Raw genomic sequence first — 18,494 nt, forward strand, 5'->3', positions numbered from 1 at the left:
GAAAACCCCATTGCTCGTTGTCCTCTTTATTTTCCTCTTCATTCTAACGTTCTTCAGTTTGTTCTTCTATATAGGTATATATCCGAAGCGAAGTCCCATCGGGGTAAAGTCTGTCGAATCTTCTTTGACGTTCGAACAAAAGTGTACTTTTTTATCCGCTATCGAAGGAGAGGAAAAAAACGTCGTTCCCGTTAAAACTCCACTGCACATCTCAATGATCGTTGGGTCTGAACGAACGACCCGCTAATTAGAGACTGCGAAGAGCCCATTGGACAAACCTCTCTTGAACACCTTTCTCTCGAAAAATTTTCACGCTTTTGTGTCCTTGGGAGAGACAAAGAGAGAAAGAGGCAGATGTAAAAAAAAGTGCCTGTGATTCGATTGTGTAATCGGAGGGAACGAACACTTTTGCCATCAAGAGTGTGAAACTTCACGCGTGAAGTGTCACGTCTGAAGCATTAAGAGTAAAACCGATATCCTGATGGTCATTAAATTCTCGTAAATACAAAATTGCCCATTCGAGTTCTCATTCCGTTCTAAAGAATGTATGCGGTCCCTCTCGTTTTTCCTTCTTTCAATCTCTCCCTATCTTTATCTTTTCGATAAAGTGCAATATCTTTCAAACTTTTCTTACTCACATTCTCGTTATCGTTTCTCAGCCTTGAGACATTTCTAAAAATTACGTGTTACAAAATTGACTATCACCGACAACGCTTCTCGTAATACGAACCCAAAAATTCTCGAATAAACGAGAACACTGTCGCGGGCTTATCGCGATGACAGGTTCAACGCGCCCAAATTCAATATTAAAGAAAGATAAGAACGGGATTTAGTGAGATTGAAATTAAAAAAAAAAACGTGAATGAATCGCTGTCGTTCGCGTTACGATATTTCTCAACAACTTCCGTTAAGAACTTCCGTTATGTAATTTTTTCTTTGATCAGAGAAGCAAAAAAACGTTTGTCTCCCATGAAAAAAGATAAATTGACCTGTGCGTCTGCCTCTTTTCTTCTCTCTCATTCCCCTGATTTCTTTCCTCTCCCTTGCGCGCCTCTGAATTCTGTAACTTCCAACGGAGTTAAAGCGTCCCGAACGGGATTCGTAACTTGAAATTTAAAGGAAGCTCGATTTTCGTGTTCCTCGGTAGGCTAGCGTGGCTACGGGATAGAGATTCGAACGCTATAATTCAATCTACGGTGTTCAGCTCCGAGCTCACAGTGAGGTACGACTAAAAGGGGATGGCGGAGGTTTCTCAGTCTTATCCCGTGGGCCACCAACGCTTGATACGGCTACGAGAACCAAGATCCTAGATAGGAAGTGCCAGGCTAGCTTTATCTCTTATTTGTGGCCCCGTAGATTTCCTGAGGTCTGCTCCATGTGTGTTCACCACACACGAACACGCTTTTCTTTCCACCCCCTCCTCCCTCCTCAGACCTTCCACCCTGCCCTTATTCTCTAGACTCGTTCTATAGCCACCGTTTGCTCTGTAGAATCTTTGCTTTATATTCACACCACCTCGACGTACACGTTGTTTCTATCTTGAGTGAGGGAAGAAGGAAAGTTTGGGTTTCGGGTACGATTCCACAAGTTCATTCGTACGTTTCGTATTTCTTTTGTGATGTTTAACTTTTCGTAAATATTTGCGGCTGCTGCATTCGAATTTTTCTGAAAATGAAAAGCAACCTGCAGATTTTTCGAAACATTTTGAAAAGTCGAGTACGATTCGCGGATGAAAATGCTGTTCAAACACGATTACGAAGACGGACAACATCTGCAATGAATTTCCGGATACAACGACGATGAAGGTGTGCGAACTTACGGAAGAATCGACACACCACCGAAGGCGCGTGGGCGAATTTTTAAAGTATGCTTTTTGCGAGAATGCCACGACATTTTCTGTCAAGCTGGCAAAAGTTTTCACGCTCTTGCGCGAACGCTTCGTTAACTTATGTAGATTAAATTGTTTCAGAGTTAGGGAACTCTTGTTTATTCATCGGCGCGCGTCGTCGTGGCTTCGTTGTCGCCGCAGAGTTTCTCGTTGATGAACATGGAAAACGACGCGGTTTGCCACTGCCGAACGTTGACGTAACATTGCACACGCAACTCCACGGCTTAAGCTATCAAAGGCTTTTTTCGATTTTTGTTTTTCCCGTTTTTTTTTTTTTAGTTCTTTTTATTCAGCGTTACTTTTGAAACGAAAGATTTTGGAATGAGCGAAATGACAGACATTTGTTGAAATCTCCGCACGAAACTCGCGACGACGCGGACACATTACTCAAGCTCTCTCGGTACGAACTGGACAATTTTCTTCTCATTCTCTTTTCATTTGCACTCGGAAAACAACGAGAGCAAAAGAGATCTAAACATCGTTTTTTTTTTCGCTATGAAAAACTCGTTTCTACCGAAGAATCTCGTCATGTTTTTTGCCGTTTTAAAAACTACGGAAAAAATGAGAAAAAATATTCATTTGTAGATTCTTATGTGTGTATCACTTTTTTTTCTTTTACATTTGCGACGCTCTAGTGATAGAGGAAAAAGTTCGAGTTGCAGATTCAACGATGTAGAGATCGGTAAAACTTTTCGAGAAGCATATACGCCACCGGTAAAAATTAATGCTAGAAGCGCGAGAAAGTACTGGCTCAGAAATCGTTACGAAATTAAGGGCGTAACGAGGAGTTCTTCTGGCTCTTTTTATCTCTCTTTTTCTGGTTCTCGCGAAAGCTTGACAGTTTTATGGTTGCCGTATTTCATCGTCGTTTGCAGTGCGTAGAGTGTGTTCACTGTCGTCGCATTGAACGGGTGCACGTATGCATATTACTATACACTACAGCGTGACGAAATGATTAAACCAAATTCCACACACATCCAGGCTTCAAATATTTTTAATTTCTCCAGAATTTCCAATATATAGTTTGCCTTTTTTATTGCGTTTTCGAAGGTTTTATTATTCCTAACTTTCATTTGGAAGACAATTACTTTATGACTGTAACGAAATTTTCGTATATCGTTCCATGGGAAGACGATTCAAAATTTGTTAAAAGTTTATTTAAGCCTTAAAAACCTAAGCAGCAGTAGCTATTTTGACTGCAATTTGGTCCCGATCAAATCAGTCGATTATTTAAAAATTTAGCAGAGGAATCAGGCGCAGAGCATGTTGATGAAAAATGTTTTAAAATGCATGGGAGAAGTTCGTAAATACTTGAGCTAAGTTTAAAGATACATGAGATAAGTTTGAAAAAACAATTCTGACGTAGAGAATCCTTCAGAGTTAGTGCTTTAATTTAGCTCGATGTCAAACTTTTTCGTACTGCGATTCTCTTGATGTAAGTACTTATGAATTTTTCAACCGATATCCCTAGAGAATACAAACTAAATTAAATTATGTGAAAAGGAACTACACGCGAACTCTACACTTATAAAAAGAAACTCGATTCTGGGATCTCCGGGGTTTGAATCCAAGATTTATTTAGTTTATTCGGGCGTAAAGGATCATCGACAGCTACTACGATTGTGAGAAAATTTTGTTTTATTCACTCTTTGAATATTAGATGAAGTAAAACAGTGGAGTTGAAACTTCATAAAAAACGTGCGAAAATGATTTTGGTCTGCTTGTAGAAATCGCTACTGCGATAAAAGTACTCAATGACGTAAACGTATAAAAACACATGCCGCTCGTCTCGGCATGCATAAAGTCTCACGCGACCTCGTATCTTCCTCTAATTTATTTACCCTCTTTTGCGGCCCCGAACTCGTCCCTCAACCTCATATCTTCGACACGCCCGTTACAACCTTAATATGAATTCTTTTTCGTGCTGCTTGAGTTACGAGTATTACAACAAACGAGGAAATGACTTTTTACGTATGTTTTAATGCACGTGGGTTATTTTTGGGGTTGTGGAGAACCATGCTGACATGCAAGTCCTTCAAAACGGAGCGTGGGATGTTCGAAAGAATTGCAAATTGTCAAATAGTTTATTTCAAATACGTGCGCATGAACTTTACTTTGCTTATGACGAATATTTTTTTCCTTGTTTTTTTTTCCTTAAGCTAAAGAGAGAAGTAAAGAAGGAAAGAATTTTTTTACTGCAAAGAAGACACGAAATTGTGCCCCTTTTTCGGTTGCATCCCGCAGGTCCAAGCTTCCCAAAACTCATACGGTCTGAACGATATTATAAAGCAATCGTTAATATTCAAAGTATTATCACCAAAGACCCCCGTTTTCGTCTGCCGGCATTCGAGTCTGTTTTTATTTCTCATTCAGTTCGATTCTTCGCTTGGTTCATTTCAAATCTTGCCACGTACGGTATTTGAGAGAGAAGTCTCGCTCTCTATGCCTGGCCCTGTAATTTACCGTCATTTAATATAATTAGTTTTTTGTTCCCTCCAGTCGCGGGTTCATTTCTTTTTTATTCGCTTATTTTCATTGCCAACCGGCAGCTCGCTCTTTATGGTTTTCCTTTCTCTTGTTCTCGTGCTCGTTTTATCACTCTCGTTCTCTCTTTCTCTCTCTTCTTTTCCCAGCATCTCCAGAGGCGGTTTTGCTCTGTTTCACGTCGTCGCTTAAATTCGCGAAAGCATCGCAACTCCATCGTTCGCGTAACATCCTCGGGACGCGCCCGAGTTCCTCCATCTCGGTCGATTCTCTCTGCGCCACACCTCCACCTGTAAGAATTTCCGCTGCTGAAATTATCGCTATTCTCATTATTATCGCAGAGAATTTTCGTATCTCGCTCTGACTCCTTTTCCCGTGTTACCGAAAGCCTGTCAACGCCGTTTCAGTATAGTTTCCCGTTCACAAAAATATTGCTGTAACGTGATTTTGTACTTACTTGCAGTATAGCGAAATAATAGACTTGCATTCGGTTAATTCATCATTGAATTTTCTTCGTGCTGAGTCCACGACGATTGGAATAATCGTACTCGTCAGGTCCGAACGATTGTTCGAACATTTTTTCCATTAGTTGAAAAAAACATCCTCAGGAAAAAACCTTGACGCGAAACGACAAAAATAAGGGCGTTTTGAAGAACGACGTCGTTATTCTTTCGTGTGACTTTTTCAGGAAACTTGAAACGCTCTGAGTGGTCAAAGGGGGGAAGATGAGAGCTCGTTATCCCACGACAGAGACATTTCGCATGACGAGTTGAAATTGTCACTGACCGCGATAAAAAAATGAGACATAATGATATTCTTCATATTTTGTAGAGAAAAAGAAATCTGTACGAAGTGTGCGGTCACCTACGATCGTCGTAATTCACGAGCCATTGTCCTTGCTATTTTCTCTGTTTCACTTCCTCGTTGAGAACCACACGCGATACGCGGCGAGTTTCTCAAGTTTTACTGAAGCCGAAGTTTCCACAAGCTTTCGACGAATTTCGGAGGCTTTCGTCGAAATTGTGAATGTTAAAAAACAAGCCTCGACAAGCATCGGCCAGCCTCACCGTGTTGAAGATGAATGTAGAGCCACCCGCACACATATACAGAAGCGCAGAAAAAGGGATTCGTTCGGGTCAAAAGTCAAAAGTAGTGGGTATAGTCGCTGTGTTTTACGAATATTTTCCTCCAAGTCACGGGATCTCTGGCTCAAAGCCAGATAGCCTTTGGAATTCTCGCGTTGATAATGCATATTACCGAGGCATTGCACCGACCGTTACCGTACCAATAAAACTAAATCCCACGATTTCTCTTTTCTCCACCCTCTTCTCCATCCTGCTACGGAGAATCGCAAGGGTGTATCAGGAAGAAAGGGAGAAGGAGCTAAAGAGAGGTAGTAAAAAAGGGGAGAAAAGGGTACTACTGCGCGACACTTTAGTGCGAATTGTCCAAAGCCCCAGAACTCGTTGTGCCGATAGTCCTTGAGCAGCGATAGCATAAGTGATAACTTTTATCGTATTTCCAGCAAAGTTTCACCAGGTAAACGTAGTCTCCGTTAGCTCCTTTTTATTCTTTCTCGTACTCATGATATTTCTTACTTTTCTAAACTTTCAATAGATTCTTTTTCATCAAAAAAATTTCAAAAAGCCCTGCTTCCTTATTGTTCGGTTTTCGCTGATTTTCTCCTCCGTGTACCCGCGATTCCAAGCTGTTGGAGCGCCCCTCTCTATCTCACCATCCAGTCCCATATATCAACGAATAGAACGAGAAGTCTCGTCGACGACGAGTCTCCCTCCTTCCCCCCTGGAGCTCCTGGCTCTTGTCCCTTTTGTGCAACACATCGGGTTATATCTATTCGAGCAAAACTTACCGAGTTCGTGATCAGCGTGCAGACTGCCCGCATTACTGCAATATTGATAGTTGCCCAACGAAAGGACGTAAGAATGCGATTTTCAATGTCAAATCCTCCAAATTAAGTCCTTTCGTCTATCCCAAATCTTACGTATATTTACTTATCACCGTGTGTGTGTGTGTGTGTAATCGTGAAACGGTGTCGAAGGCACCTTACCAACTACAGCTCAACATGTAGCTGAAGCGAAATCATACTTATTCGTGTATACAGCGATAATAAACCAAGAGGTTCCTCAAGGATCCATGCTCGTGATTGTTCCCATTGATGTTCTCTGCTTCCAACAGCTCTCAACAACATGTACGTTCTTGTTATAATGCGTCGTTTCAAAAATGTAGCAGCTATTTCAACCATCAATGTTATTCAGAAACGACAATGCCTTCCCTTGTGCATTGTAGCTTCCATATAACATTATTTTGAAGGTAACTGCGTTCCACTCAATTGTCGTGGAGGTATTAAAAAATTGGAGCTTCGAGCGCATCGTTAACCTTCGGTAAAACTCATTAGCCCTGTCGAATATTATCACTTTTGTTCGTTCAATGACGCTTTTGGTGTTCGATTATCGGTCCTGGATTATTTGTTTCCATTTTGAACTCTCGTTTCCGATGAAATCTCCGTTTCAATAAAAATCTTAGTGTAATCCAATTATTTTCCCGTTACTTTTGCACCCTGATCTTTCGCACCTAGTTTTTTTCAGCTCCCTCCCCCTTTACGTTTTATTTTGTTTTGACGGCATACCCACAGGGCACATTTCATTCGCTGACGGGGGTGAGCTCAGCATTCCCAGTCACCAGATAATTATTTCGTGTGACACTCGGAATGCGTACAACCAACAACTCGCATACCGCTTTCAATCAATCTATCGTACGTATGCAGACGTGTATTTGCCGCCGCCGTGACTGTCGATGAAACATCGATGAAAGTATTGGTATATACGCGCTCGGTTCTCGAATGTAGAATTTATCAAATGTTGGGATTTTTTTTCTTCTATTCCTTTTGGTTTGCGAATCCAGGCAAATCCGCGCCGCTGGCTCGAACGTTGTAAGCATCGCACACGGAGCTTCAGACTCGCTCGTTCGCACTGCGCGGGGGCTTGATTCAACCACTCCAATGCGGACTCGGTGGAGCTCAGCGTGTGATGAATCACGATCAAGTGCGTGAACCTCGATGATGTACGAGAATTCTATCTCTCGTGATTTCCGTTAAAACATTGAAACCCGCGTAAACCCGAGGCTTACAAAACAAACCAACAACATGGAGTGCCGACGCTTCGTTTGTGTAACTTCGGAGCGGTCGGATTGCTCCGCGGTATGGAAACGAACGCTTCGATCTGACCCAATCCCATCGACGATGCATCATCGCCGCCAGCTTTCCAAAATTTTATTATTGTTTTAGTGTCAAATGTAGAGCATTCGATTTACCTATTCACGATTCGAGATAACTTCAAAGCGAGCAACGCTGGGATTCACCACTGCACAGTTAGAGAGCGCAGTGGGTGCGAGAAATTTTTAATAAAAGTTAGTTGCTTGCGGTCGTTGAACTTCCCTCTGTAGACACCGAATATAGTAAAGTCTGGTCTCAACCGAAACTCTACTTTCACTAGATGCCTCGAGTATACAATTGCGAATAAAAATATTGAAAGGAACGCTGAATCCCATTTGGATATAAGGCACGGACCGAAGCAAGTACGAATCTCCCAACATTGGCAATACTTTGAAATACAAAATATCCCCTGGGAATATTTGTGTAAGAATCCTCTTTGAAAACTTGACATTTTCTCATCTGATACGTTCAGACTCTTACGTCAAGAATTTCGTTGTGCTCTGGAGTCGTGGCTGGACCGTAGAAAAATTTCGAGGAAGACAAATGACGAAGAAAAGTTGCCACTTGATACTGGAATCTTTGGCTCTGTGATAGTGTCAAAGAGAAACTGAAAGAACGAGAAAAAGAGGAATGGTAAAGGTTAGAGATGCGAACTGTCGCACCCTCGTTCTCGAGAGATCGCTTTCCGACTATTGTGCCAGTGAGCGAATGTTAGTGTGCAACATAACCAGTTGACCTAACCACTCGTGGGCCGGAGAAAGGTATGAAGCGAGGGCAAGGCGGGTTAAGGGGGTGGGGGCAGTCAACCCCTGAGGGCTAAACCGAAACACAGCGTGTTAAATTGATATTGACTAGAGTCTGAATTATACGACCCGAAACGCACAGTCCCATTCGGTTATTTCAATATCCCCATATGCTTCGGGCATTTTTGCTCCCGCGATGCCGCTTCGAAGGTCCCATTCAAACTCTATGAATTTCGCCATGTTAATTTGTAAAAGCGTTTACTTGTGGATAGCGACGGTCAAATTAGTCCGTGATGAGGTTTTAACGAGCTGCAGCATTAAAATTTACGTCACCTCATTCCTTGCACTGCATGCTTAAATACAAATGTTGGCTTCCCTTCAGCACAAATAAAGTACCTTTATATGAACTGCATCTAGCTTTTCAAGTTTTTTATTAAAGGCTCAACATAAATAAAGTTTGTAAACACCTTTCACAAGTTTATTTAAAGTACGGTAGGACAGCTTTCTACTAATAATTTCACTTTGAAGACGATACATAAAAGTATATTCTCTGTAAAAAGAATTTTCATCCATACATAAGAGCGGTATTTAAAATCGGTCTTTAGTTGTACTCGTAACTGAAGCGCAGGAGGTTTTATAAATGCTGTAAGTATTCTTTTTAAACCCAGAACTTCACTCATCGCTACCATTTTCTGCTATCGTCGAAACATTTTTATTCCTGATTGAATTCCAGCTCGTCTAGGAAAATTCTAGAATGAAAAAACATGCATAAAAGTACGATTGGTCGGCCGCTCATTCACCCTTCCCATTACAAAAAAAAAGCTGTCACAATAATGTCAAAAATCTGCTCCCATTTTCACGAATCTCCAACCAAATATAATTCTATAATAAATCACAGTTTGTACCAGTTTCCCACGTTGCAGGGTACCATGGCGACGTTGTCCTTCAACTTTGTGCCAAAACGTAGGGGAGAGTGGGGTAATTCTGCACGCAAAGTAAATATGGACACCGCAATATCTTTATATTCCGAAACCCCCACGTTTACTCACTTGAACTCATGCAATAGTCCTATCGATGTTTAATAAACTCATTTTTTACGAGGCGTAAATTGATGTATTTTCGTTGAGGTAGGACCGATTGTAAATTTTCGTATATTTTTTTATGTAATTTTTGCCTATAAAATGAATTGATGAAACTACAGGATAAACGGTTTTCATGTTATTGAGAAAATAAATTTAATATCCTAGTTTTATATGAGCATTATAAACGCAGTTCAAACTTTGGTTTTTCCCATCGTTTTTTAATTATTAATTAACTCGTGAAATTTCACAGTTCGGGGTCATTCTGAACGGCTTTTTGGCGGACTTCCGAACGTTCTGCTCCTATCCCATATCAATTGATTTTAAATAAAGCAGTAGACGATGTGAAATCAAAGAAGTTATTTTTGTTTTGAAAAATATGAAGTTCCACCATCCGAAGACTGGTTTATGTGAATCGAGTGTGAAATGTGGGTTCTCAAAGTTGCACAAGCCAAAGTACGAGTCGAGAATTTGTTTGCGACATGTGTAGCAATTTCTAATGCAATTTAGATTTACCCCGAGGGTTGTCCGGAATTATCCCGGAGGTTCGGAGTAAATGCGAATTCAGGGATTGTTTTTTTGCTAAATATCTAGTAATTTTTTTTATCTGTCAGTTAAAGCTTGCATCGGAAATCATAAACAAGATATCAAAGAGTAAAATACATCGATAATTTATTTTGTAATTTCATCGTGTGCTCCGTTATTAATCAATTTCCCTTAGGTCGTCGGAATTCCCCAATTTCCCCCACCTTACAATCCTTTTCGTCTTGTAGTTCCACTGTAATAAATATAAACTTTCACTGAAATAGAATCGAATTCGATTTTATCGATGTATGAGCGTCAGTAAAGATTGACATTTAAACACAAATGTGTGGGATCGTGTTCGCATATATTTAACAATAATTTCAAATGAGATTATGCCTGATAGAATGTGGGATATTCTTCACATTTACACAGTTAGACAAACTCTGAGCAACGCTTCTAGTCTATTTTTCGAGTCTTAAACATTTAGAAATAGACTTATATAATATGCATGCATGCAGATTCGAAGAGCGATCTGTGCTTGTGTATATATGCATGCATTCGTACAGATATAACATTCTACAATAAGTACAAGTACCGTAACCGTAAAGCATCGACCTTACATGATAGTTATACAAACCACATCGTGTAGAGAGTCGCGAAGGGGCTAGGAACAGAGCCGTTCCCTTGTTCTACTATGCCTACCTTCGTAATGCTATATGTATGTATTTATGAGTGAACATTGCAGTACTGTATTTGAGCTTTACGCTTTCGTGCGATTTAAACAGATATCCATTGTGAATTATGCCTCACTTCCCTGTGAGATGACGAGAGGCAAAAGGCTTTTACCTCTCCTCCTCCTCTTTCTCGTTTCTTCCTTCCTATCTTGTCCCTCCCGTATCCACTGTTTACGGCTATTGTCTTCGTGTGTTTCCCGCCGCTTGGGGCTAAGCACAAGGTTCGTTGTGTACCTGGCCGACGACGAGCACCCGCGGTATCGCGATCGTTCCAAAAAACGAGGCTGTTCATAGATTTTTCCCTTTTCTTTATTTTCCTAACTCGTTCTCGTATGTCGAAACTCGGGATGATGTTTTTATGTGCGAAAGAGAATTTTTCGAGTTTTGAAAAACGATACTTGAGTGTGGATGATTTCAAAATGGCCATGATGCTTTTGGATGTTTGTTGAATCGTTCCACGCTGGTCAGTGCGATGAACAAATTTATTTATGAGCTCTTTGTATCTGAAATTTCACCGAGCGTGTATTCGCATTTTGTATCCCATCGTTACTATTTATCATGCATTTTGCAGGACTCGTACAGTTATAATTGCCGCGTCGCGATCTCCATGCTTACCTCGGTTGTTACCGCAGTGCCTACGATTTACCATTAGCCAGTGCGAGAGAGCTCATATCTAGAATTGCGGTGTATGGCGCGGGTTAAATAAATTATAAAACCGCACGTTTTGTCGGATTACTGCGTCTCGGCAAAGTACAATTTTCCCTCTCCCACTCTTTGCCTTTTTCTGGATTTCTTCCTTCCCTATTTCTCTCCCTCGTTTTGTCAATAATATTATACTACACAAATATCTGGGTGCATGAGTACATGAATTCGTAAATAGTGCAATGAATATATTTACGTAACTGTGTATTCTGTGCTGGAAGACAAATAGACTGGAGGATAAACAATTATTTTCACGTGAAACGTGCTTGATTTCATTTTCTACTTTTTTTTCCACAATAAATATTGAAAAGCGATTTTCAATTCGAAAATTAAATGCACAAAATAAATCTTGACAAATATCATCCTCGGGTACGGAATTTCGAACGAAAAAAAGAAAGAAAAATCAAAATTTAAGTCACGAATCAACTCAGACATTTTTTCTCCGCAGAACCTTTCCAGTGAGGAAACAGTTTTCTTTTGTCTGAAAACGTGCTGGTCTCCGTTTGGCAATCAGAGTTCTTTTTCCCTTCCGGAAGTATCGAACTAGCGTCTCTGTTTTTACTTCAATTCTCTAGACATGGCGGTAGCTAATAGAGAAACTTTAGAGCGGCGCCGACGTTTTGGAACAAGTGAGCTTTTGATTCTGATTGCGTACTCTGTTTCAGCATATGGAGCCAAATGTACAAGAGACTTAAAAAAAACCAAATCATTTGAACAATTTCAGAAAATCTCATTGAATATTGAAATTTCTTGCAATTTAAAAAACTAGCCACGGCAGTGAGGAACAGTTTGATGGTACGTGCTGTACGAAGAGCCTCGAAGAAACTCACCTGCACCATTAAAATCGGTTTGTAGTATCTGCTCAACTTAATTGATGTTTCTCTCAATGTTCTATTGTGTAAATTTTCCCACTTTTTAAAGAATTAAAATCAGTGTAGGAAAAAGAAAATTTTGAGTTTAAGTAGATGAGAAATTTCCAAACAGCTTTCCGGTCGATTACGTTTTTAATAACGTTGATCCACGAGAGGCATTAAAGTCATAGCTTTGATTCAAATTTCGTCGTTACTGTACTTGTATCGTAGAATTCGATGTTGATGTTAGAAATCCCACATTCACTGACCTCTCGAACTCTGACCGATCCGTTGATTTTATTATCGTATACGTACATTAAGGAGAGAAGAAGGCAAAAGGGGAAGCAAGACAAATACGTTCGCGAAACGAGCTTTTGCAGAGTATAAGCACGGCAATGAAGTCGCGAATGGTGTGCGAACACATCGGTGATGGATGGAGCCTGATAAATATATACGTAGAATCCTGCTCAACCGTATGGAGTTTCCGGTTGACCGCGAACTTCTCGACCCTCTAGCCTTGTTCGAATATGATCAATCGTTATGTCAAAGAAGAAAAATCAATATGCCCTAGATTTAAATTGATAAAAATAAATGAAAAAGACACCGATTCTAATTCCGAAGAAAAGTCTCACCATGAAATATTGAAATTCATAAAAAGTTTTATTCACTATTTTAAACAAGACTCGACACTAATATAAATCGAAAACCGAAAATTTTCCATTCGTAAAAAGGGTCAAGGGGCAATGGACGGAAGTTTTTCAGCATTTCGAATAGTAAAACCCAAACACATTCAAGTCAAAACAATCTTTGACTGTGGCAACCCTTTTTCTTCTAGTTTGAAATCAAATGGAATGAAATGCTGTGAAAACCCACTTAGGACATGAGGGATTAATGAAAAACAATAATGAGGTTTTTGACTCCTCGATCTATGTCGTAAATAATTTTGGGAAAAAGAGATGGAAATTCTTTTCCCCCGTCGAAATAATGCGTACGTATGGCTGGTGCATACGTGCGACGGGCGAGGGAATAAGTCGCGGTGCGAGGTATGAATATACGGATTGTTTTCTTTTTATCCCCGAGTATAGATCGGGCTCCGCGATAACGGCACTTTTCTAACGAACTCTGTAATTTGTGCAGCGAGACCGCCAACTCAATAGCATGTCAGTCGGACTTCGCACACACGGATACATAACGCCAATGATTTTCGGTATATTTATATACATTTATCGCGAAATTCATGTAATTTATCGGAGATGAGCTATGAAAAGTCTGATGGTTCCTGATTGAAAGCAAAATCGACACGGCGAAAGATAACATAAAATCTCGCATATATTCCCACTTCCCACCGCGATTTTTGTTCTTCTTCTTTTCATTCTCAACGATCGAATAAAACTCAGATCTGACGATTTCCTTTTATCGCAACTTCATAAGGTTCTTTCGTCTTCTCGTACACTGGAAACACAATTTACCATGAATTTCGACGTGTCGGATACGTAACGGTAAAACTGTCATACGCTAAAATGCGAAAGCATCTGAGCACGATAACGTTACGCAATTCTCCATCATCCTGATATGGGGAATCTTGACAAAATGAAGTTTGATAAAAACTTGAGTATGCAAGTGCATAAACGTCGATCTTATTAAAACTGGTGACGCGAGAGAAACACGTACTTATTTCCAAATGAAACCGCAGCTTATGCATCATCTGCACATTTCTGACTTTCCACAAACTTCCTTCATCTCATTTCTCATGCGATTGTTCTACCGCGTTATAATAACAAACAATATCGTTTGTAGAGAACTCAATTAATATGCGTAAACTTGTTGTTTTGTGGCTCGCTTCGTCGCTGGATACAAATATACATACCGATCTTTCCATGTACATTCTGTTTGTCAACGACATGCATGCCGACTGCATCTACAGTGCATATCTTGACGTATAATATAGTCGTGCAGGTCTTGTACCTGTATGTATTCTAATATATAATCGCAGGCGTTGGTCGCGTTGCATTACTGCCCATTTATCTTGTATCTGCAATGGAAGAAAGAGCCACAGATAGTGAGCGAATTGAATTGAAGATAGAGATGGAGACAGAGACATAGAGGAGTCGAAAGGGGGGGGGGGCGGGGGAGGGGGGGGAGAGATAAACTTCACTGCGCTTGAAAATACAATGCACCAGCAATGTTCAATACCTGCAAACACCCATATACAAAGCATTCATAGTCATTCTCCCCTATCTATTTCGCACTCGAGTCTCTTTCTCTTTACCTCGCCAACTGCCTCGTTCGCCTCCTTCTCCATGAAACTCCGAGTATTCTTCAATACTCTTGAAGCCCGGGGTTTCATTCGCGAATCTTGGTGCGAGGGCGGGAGAGATCGCGTTGCACTCGCTTTGTGTAATAGATACGTACCTGCTGGCTGCCCTTATCGCCAAAGTAAGGCCTCGAAGAGAAATGGAGATAAAGACAGAAATGAGAATAAGTCCATCGCCTCAGGATTGCATGGACGATATAAACGCGTTACAAATATTTCTGTATATACATGTATATATTATTGTACGAGCTCTCGGGATAACGCGGTAGTCGCTCGCTCTCCTCTACCGGAATACTGATCCTATCGAAAAGCACGAAGCGGCGGTAAACAACGACTAATTTTCAACACTCTTTCGTTTTATATCGTATATCGATACACTGAGAAAAAAAAATTCGTCGCTGATTCAACGAAATCTTTGTTGGAGCAGGGAACGAAACGAAATTCGTTGACTCGAGAACAATTCGGTTGATCCGATCGCTCAATTGGCTGACTACGATTTGTCTGGTAATCGAGAATAAAAAGCAGTTCGTAAGCATATATTCGTAGCTTTCAAATAATTTCCACAGTTTCAACGTGCAATATGACCGAAGCTTGGGAACATTGGTGCCTTCTCCATGACCATTGAGAGTGAAAAATTTTTTATTTCGTATTACCATTGTCTTGTTGTATAAATGAAGGACGTTTTCCTCGACTTATTGTTGTTAAATGCAGTGCTCACCTGAACTCATACAACGCGAGAAACGCCGATGAAGCGCTCTCGCGGTCACATAATGTAACCACAAACGACGTACTTTCTTTCTCGCCCATTGTGTACCTATCATCCCGCTCACAGATTTTTTTCTCACAAAAGCGTTATAACGAATTTCTACACCACGTATATATAACTCACGTGCATGCAAGTTTAACCCGTATAATATTTGTGAGGAAACAGACGCGACATATTTAGAGTGTGTCTGAGTGATATTGGATTTCCGCGTACGGGTAAGACAATTACGCATATATAGATGGTCGGCTATGAGAACGGCAGGAATCGTTGTGTTTAGCATATTCGAGGACGTAAGACTTACGCCGTTTCGGTGAAAACCAATCGACATGTCTACGTATATACTATCGGAGTATCGCTTACTCGTCTCGCGCGTATTCAGACTCGTGAGGGGTTGATGCGCTCGACACCACCTCCGGGGACCTGCAGCGATACGGCAGCGTGCACACACACACACATACACACACACACACACACCGGTAGGAGAGAACGAAATGTATATTTCGTTCGACGATAAAATTCATGGTGGGTGGATGGAGTTTGAGCGAGAGTCAGAGGTAAAAACATAACATGGTTGTGCCTATAGGAAAGTACATTTATTTAAGCAGAGAAGAGGTACGACGATGAGTCATAATGGCATTGTACTCCCTCGTAGCGTCTCTCGAGTGTTCTCCTCGGTTCTCCTTCCCGTTCACCGCGCGTTACATCTCACTCGCTTGTTCATCCCGTTCTCGTTTCTCTTCCTGTCTGTAACATCCCCCTCGTTTCTCTGTGCTACCCTCTCACGTGCAACGCGCCGCGGATGCTGCACCGTCGTACACGGTTGTTGTTCCTCTCAGTGTGCGCCCCGCAACGCTCCTCTTTGTGCTCCCTAACTCGCTTTTGCCACCGGCTTGTGTTCTCTCCTCTCTTCAGTTTATGGGAAACACAACGGTGTCAGCCTCCTTCGGTCATTGTTCCAACCCACCTATCTGTGTAACCCAAAGCAACGACACACCACGTCGCTAAAGAGAGTATTCCTACTGTGGACCGAAGTGTTCATCATAGAAAATTGATAATATTCATCATCTCGAAAGCTCCTCGTTCCCTCTTCCTTCTTCAAACCCGTCGCGTTCTCTCGACAGACGTTTCTAGTACGGAACGCTCACCAGAAACCAACACCTCCGTTGTAACAAAAACGAGAAACTAGTGCTCCGCGACGTCGACGCTCTAATAATTTCAACGGTGACAACAAATGATACATAATGGAGGCTAGTAGTGCATGAGGTTTGTTCTCGCACACCGATTCTCGCGCCTGTTCGCTCCATGTGAACAGAGGCTTACCTGCCAAGAACTAGTCAGATTCAAAATGTATTGTTGGCACTTCGATGCGCGTACGTTGAGCTTCCGATTTACGATGAACAACATTTCGAACGTTTTCACTTCTTTTCTTCGGTCTCTGCACCAATATTTTCGTTTAATCGACGAGAAATCCCGCGTCCATTAATGCAATCGGACGACGACGTAATTGACAGATGCGAGATTTAAAAGCGCGCATTTGCGATAGGCAAAGTAACATTTTGTCCCAACGACGCGTCTCCCCGGTGATTCTTATCTCAAGCAACAGATGCTGTATGGAAATGAAGCAAACGCATATTTATGCACATCGCGCTCATCACTCTCGTCCCAAGACTAAATCTTTGTAGCACGTGCGCGATCTTCGTAGCCGAGTGGCAGCCATTCAGCTTAAACCTCCGTTTTACATCTCTCGCTCTTACTCTTTTTATCTTGCTCTCCGGTGAATCTTGCGAATTAATTAAGGCCGTTAACGATGACGTGTTCGGAGGGCGCGCACGATCGCCACGCCCTCGAATTACGCCCGTAGGCGACGTCGCCATGAGTTCCTTCTCCTTCACTCGTTCTCCTTCGTAGGATATCTTGAAATATGCGTGAGTTTCAATAACGATTTGTGTGTGCTCTCAGCAACTGTAATGTAAGAATGGTACACATTTACATGAGTTTGATAGACGAGAACTCGAGCACGTGCCCTTTGCAAAGCCATCGATCGAACGTACTCTCTCGTCGGTAATTTGATGTCACGTCGTTAACATTTACATCAATGATCATTCACCCTTTAAGTTAGAAACAAGCTCGCACGTTTGAATCAATTACTCCAGAATTAGTGGGGACTTATTGCTCCGCTGGAAACTTCTCCGAGCGTAAATGTAGCTAGAATTCTAATCTCGTTTCTGCTTCTCGTCGTTGGTACTTTGCACGGAGGAAAGTTCAAGGCGAACGAGGGCTTGAAAGGGGCGCTGCATGTGGTCGAAAAACTGCGAGCTTGCTTTCGCAGTTTTATTTTTCTTTTAAAATACGACCCGCGCGATGAATGAAACGGAAACCGGATCGAGCTCTGAATTTACAACGAACGAAATAAAAGATATCCTTCGAAACGAGAGTTTCCTTAACGAGGCATGCAAAGGGGAGAAACAGAAGAGCAAGAGTGCAGACATAGGAGGAGGCGAATGGTCAGAGAAATATGAAGAGTAAAAAATCGTTTCGATATCCGCTTTGCTTATTAATTCCCTCCGGACCTTTGTGGACCCTCGGTGTATGAAAACGAAAGATTACGAACCAGCATTTTCGGCTACGAATATTTTCACCTTTTCAAAAATACCCAAAGCTCCCCAAAATACATCAATGCGGAATCTCGGTCTCGCTGATTAGCTTCACAAGTCAGACACACCGGTCGACGTTATATTCAGAAAAAGATGAATATAGAACGACAAAAAATCAAAAAGCGATACGCGAACAAGCGTGCGAGTTCGCCAGTGCCCGGGAGTACACGAACATCGGGCATGGGTCCAAGAATATTGTGCGTACCGAGGTAGCAGCGAAGGCTCTGCGAATCAGTGCTTCCCTGATTCCCGCCCTACCCTCCTCCCTTTACCGACTCCTGTCTCGCCGCTACCATTATTGTATATATTTAAAATTAATTGATTTACGAGAAGTGGAGGCAGCAAGCGAAAGAGCTCTTCTCCCTGTGCCATCCCGGGGTGAATATCGATTAGACACCCGACGAGAATAATATATGAATTCGCGAGAGCCGCGCATTCAACTGTGCAAATGACTCGATATATTGAACTTTGATCGTCCTACTGAGGTATGAATGAAAAAGGATGCAACGTTGCAAAGTAAAA

The 18,494-nt window shown here is 41.5% G+C and overlaps 1 long non-coding RNA gene across 6 annotated transcripts in view; it reads left to right on the plus strand.

Moving 5' to 3' along the window:
- The window catches only part of LOC122406497 (uncharacterized), a 71,867-nt gene that overhangs the window by 24,767 nt on the left and 28,606 nt on the right, over positions 1 to 18,494 (plus strand). For 3 of the 6 annotated variants that reach the window (XR_006259982.1, XR_006259983.1, XR_006259986.1), the window contains one exon: positions 75 to 591. The exons of 2 other annotated variants lie outside the window; for them this stretch is intronic. This is a non-coding gene — a long non-coding RNA (uncharacterized lncRNA). Of the gene's footprint in view, positions 1 to 74; positions 592 to 18,494 lie in introns of those variants that run through there. One more of the 6 variants, XR_006259987.1, reaches the window with a different exon arrangement.

Source organism: Venturia canescens, chromosome 2 (assembly GCF_019457755.1).
Source record: "Venturia canescens isolate UGA chromosome 2, ASM1945775v1, whole genome shotgun sequence".
Lineage (NCBI taxonomy): Eukaryota > Metazoa > Arthropoda > Insecta > Hymenoptera > Ichneumonidae > Venturia > Venturia canescens.